Below are 4,922 nucleotides of genomic sequence, written 5' to 3'. Positions count from 1 at the left end.
GGGTCATGAGCTGATCAAAAATCTTTTTCCTTTTAGTACAGCAGTTAAGCTCTTTGCATTTACTATTGACACTGATATCTTGAGCTTAGCTGTGACAATTATTTATTATATTTGCTGTTTGTATTCTGTTTGCTATGTGTCTTTTACTATGTTTTATGTTTCCATTGCTCTTTTGAAGAATTTTGCTTTGAAAAAATTTTTTGATATTGAGTATGTTTATCCTACTAAAGCATGGGATTTCATTAATAGTAATATATTAATATTGTTTCCTTAATTGTGACAAATGTACCAGAGTAATGCAAGATGTTAACAATAGGGGAATCTGGGTATATGGTATATGGAAACACTGTACTATCATTGCAACTTTTCTGTAATGTAAAACTGTGCTAAAATTAAAAAACACTGTTTTAATGTAGTGGTGCTGAAGGTGTCCTGGGTTGGTTTTGTAAAGTGAATTTTATGTGAGTTTATTGCTGAACTTGGTGAATATAAGCTGTTTTTGTCAGTTTTCAGTAACTCTGGGAGGTGTAATCATATATTTGATGGTAAAGAGTTGTAGGAAAATATCTTTGTTTTATAATAATGAAGGAAAAAGAAGTTTTTGTACTGGAGAGAAATATTTTTTAGCAAAAGATTAAAGAAAAATTTGCTTCTAGAACTGGTTACTCAAATCATATCTTGTGTAGATGAATTATTTAGAATGTTGTTGGGGAAGAGGGCATGTTTAGTAGTTAACGGTTGAGTTCTGAATTGAAATATAAGCTGAAGAATTTTAACGGCACCTAGAAGGTGTAGTTCAGGCTTTCAGTCCCAGAATTTTAGAGCTGGAAGAGACCTTTACAATTTATTCCAATTCTTTCATTAATAGAAGAATAACTAGAAGTCTAGGAAAGTGATATGTTATATCCAAAATCATATAGTAAATTAATATGAAGACCTGGGACTAGAACCTAAGCCTCTTCATTTCTGTTTCAGGATTCTTTCTTCAGTGCCAGAATGTGTTCTTAAAAGTCACGATTATCCAGATACTGGGATCTTCATATCCTACTTAGAGTGCAGCTGTGGCAATGTTACATGTTTATACTGGCATTTAAAAAATGGCACCAAAACACAAGTCATTTACTCAATATCCCAGAGGTAATGTTAGGTCATAAGACTGGCTTATGGATTTTTACCTCTATATCTAATCCAGTAAGGGAAGGGCTAGCTAGAAGATTATAGTAAATAGGCCAATTGTTATGAACTATAGTTGGGGAGCTAGAACAGGATCTGGCGCTGGAAACCATAAAATGCCAGAAGATTTTTGGGCTGTAGTGATGTGGATGATGTCAAAGTGATGAGAGCTTCTGCCATGACTAAGTGGACTCTAGAACCTATAGAATGGAGGACAGAGTAAAGGAGGTTGTGGAGCCACCATCAGACTTGCTCTTCGAATGCCATTTGTTCTGTTCTCATTCCCTAGAACATTCCACTACTTGCCAGATAGGTTTTAGAATAATCATCGATAATGAAATTAAATTCATGTGATACCTGCAAAACACTTTTATTTTGCAAAGTACTCTCACAAATATACTCTTTGATCCTTGCAGTATCCTTGTGAGATGGGTAGAAGGGATATTGGTGCGCAGAAAATGTTAAATACTAATGTGTGTCAAAGCAGCGTGCTAGAAACCACTAAAAGATATAAAGATGAATAGACATAGTCTTGGCTCTCATGGTGTGCACAGTCTTGTGGGGGACGGGGTGGGGAAAATAGCCAAGTATAATGTAAATCAAGTTGAAAAAGATTAAGTTATTTCCCATGGGAATTTAAAAGGAGTGATGGTGTTATAAACGATGGAAATTGTAGTACTTTGCCTTCTGATTTCAGACTAGCTGAAAGGATTATAACTATAAAAGGATATTGACTGCAATAGATACAGATATAATTTTCTTTTCTGATTTTTCAGAAATCTTATTTTTATTTTAGGTGATTCGACAAAGCTTATCTGAACAAATTAATGAACTAAGGATGACAGAAGTCACTTAAATTTCTGTTTCAATGATTTTTGGCACATAGGGCTGGCTAGAGGAGGACAAAGAAAAAAAGGGAATTGACAATATAATGTCAAACAGAACTTTGAATAAAAATTTAACTGGTAAGAAGATCGATAGAGTAAAGTTGATGCACTACTAGTTTATGTTGTCAAGGTAGACAACTTCAGAATAGGAGAGGGAGTAGTGAGGAATTCTAGTTCCTAACTTGGTTTTTTATTTTGCTTCAAAGTAATGTTACGTTTCAGGATCATTATAGTAAATATTTGCTTACCAATAAATATGAGTTTAACAGTTTTAGAATAATGAATTCATTTTTATTGAAAAAGTGGACAAAACAGGCTTTTCAGTTTTTTGTTTATTTTTCAAATTCATATTGGTTATCAGGTTTTTTTTCTCTTTTCCTTTTTATTCTCAAACTGATTGTTAATGAGAACAAATATAGAGCAATTAACAACGACACTTGAATCTTTAGTCTTCTCTTTCCAACTCAAGCACTGAAATATGACACTCCTTTCATAATATTCTTTCTGGCCATCACATTCTCTCTTTTCTTTTTGGCTTCAGAGTCCTTTCCAAAAGGAAATATGCTGCCTGGCATTCTATATTATTCCTAATTTCCAGGTGGAAAAATGAGACCAATGAAGTGACACCTAAATACAATGGGGATTATAGTTTTAAAAATAAGACAATAAGTCAGATCTTGCTTTCATTCTTCTCTATTTTACCACGACAAAATACTTATCAAAGTCCAAGAGATTACTGATATGCAATAATGACCAATGACTTCACATTAATGGAGCTATTCATAATAAACTCATCAGAGAAGTAATTGGAAAAAATTTAAATATAAAGAGTGATTTTCACTATTCTGTTTATATAGTATTGAAACAACCATAACATTCAAACACCCAGGAAGTGGAAAACTCTAAGTAATATTAAATAATAATTGATATTAACTCTGAAATACTGCAGCATCTTGAAGTATCTTGTGAATGACCAAAAACAGATGAAATTTTGTTTGGTATAGCTTCAGTTGTTTCCCACAGAACTATATATTAAAAAAACTGGTAATCCATGTAAGATGTACACAAAACCCTGAACTGACTAGACTGTTCAATGAAAAATACTCCACACTGCTTTGTTGTTATGGACAAATGAGCTTATAATTCAATGAAACCCTTTTAAGGAGTTCTAGTCTATGGAATGACATCTTCAAATTGTTTGGTCCTATTAGTTTTATTAACAGAAACCTCCCATTCCTTCATAAGATGTTTATTAATTCCTCTGAATATCATCTTTTAAAGGGCTGACTTGGCTGTTGTCAAAATAAATCACAGGTCAAGTGCAACCCTCCAGTCTCCAGTCTATGGGCTCTTCCATGAGTTTCAGTTCCGTGTAAGCCACACAGTGACCTTCCCGCGAGTTTTCAGTTGGAGATTTCACAGTCCTAACTTAAACATTTTCCACAAAGTATCCCTCCCTTCTCTAGGCTTTGGATAGAATGTCAAATTAATAATGGTATGTGGTGTTCCTTAGCATAACCTGCCAAAATGTGATAATTTCCTTAAAAGAAAAGCCATGGGCTGCAATCACACATCTGAGTTGACAGACATCCAGATGAATCCTATATAAAAAGAAAAGGTTGGTGTCTTCCGGAATATGAATGTACACCTTTAATAAATTCAAACAGATCCCAGCATAAACATCTTCAGACTTCACGGGTTTTACGTGACTCATCATTTCATAGATTCTTGGCACCAAATCTCTGGACATGATACTTATTAACCCAACCCACTGCAGTAGGGAGGAAACACCTTGAAGGGATACCCCTGGTATGAAATATGGGTTTTTTGGGTAAAATCCTCTATAGGAATAATTATCAATTAGAGGATAACCTGTGAAAAACTTCTCTGAGTGGTTTAAATTTAAAAGATACTTCACTAAATTGCCAGTAATGATGAAGACATCAGTGTCTGTCTTCATGATGTACCTGGAGTTGGGGCAAAACTCAGTTACCCACCTAAATGCCATAATCGTTTTCAAGGTCAGGTTATTGTACGTGTCTATAAAAAATCTTGTCATATTATGTCACCATAAAGGAGGTGTTCATCCTCTAAGGATAATGCTAACAATTTGTCTTCCCTTTCAGCCTGTTGGCCTAATAAGAAAAATGTAAGAACCTCATATCCCCACCAAGACTTCTTTTCACCCCAAGTAACTCTAATGGCCTGTCTGGCTTTCACATCTGAGGGGTGTGAGGTCACCAGGATAACAAGAAATGGGTTTTGATGAGAGCAGTTCTAATGCTCTTGAAGTGTGACGTGGAAGTCTTTTTGTAAATGGGCTCATACTCGTAGAAGTACATCCAGTTCACGCGTTCTGTCACATTGTAGTGGGGGCAGACTGAGGTACCACATCACCAGGAAACTCAGGAACGACAGCAGCAGGAAGCTCCATTTGGGGGATCGCAGTGACATCCTACTCAGAAGGGTGGGGTGCTCAGAAGAGCCGGGGCCATGCATTCACAGCCCCTCAGGAGCACGCGAGCCTCAGGTTCTAGCTGCTAAACACTGTACAACCTTTTGGGGGCTCCATTTAATCTCAGCCATCCATGACCTTCTTCTTGATTTATTCCTTCTGAGTGAATGAAAGACCTTCAGTTTCACCAACTGAACATTCAGTAGTAAGTAGTAGTCAAAAATAATGCTTGAAATTTCTGCTGAAAAACAGAGACTCTCAGATTGGCTTAAAATTCTGCCATATACTGCTTATAAGACACATGCCTGTAGAATTTCTTATGAGACTAAAGCACTAGCTGAAGTTTTCTGTTTTCGTATTCCATGCTTTAATTAAAAGATTTGCCGTGAGCTACTCTAAGTGGCCTG

General features: G+C 35.7%; 1 pseudogene; it reads right to left on the bottom strand.

Annotated features, from left to right (window-relative positions):
• Positions 1 to 3,546: 3,546 nt before the first annotated feature.
• LOC103073359 (UDP-GalNAc:beta-1,3-N-acetylgalactosaminyltransferase 1 pseudogene) lies at positions 3,547 to 4,555 on the bottom strand (annotated as a pseudogene).
• Positions 4,556 to 4,922: the final 367 nt, after the last annotated feature.

This window comes from Lipotes vexillifer, unplaced genomic scaffold (assembly GCF_000442215.2).
Source record: "Lipotes vexillifer unplaced genomic scaffold, Lipotes_vexillifer_v1.1 scaffold629, whole genome shotgun sequence".
In the NCBI taxonomy this organism is placed as follows: domain Eukaryota; kingdom Metazoa; phylum Chordata; class Mammalia; order Artiodactyla; family Lipotidae; genus Lipotes; species Lipotes vexillifer.
The sequence above is the reverse complement of the archived record's forward strand: the minus strand, read 5'-3'. Positions and strand labels throughout refer to the sequence as shown.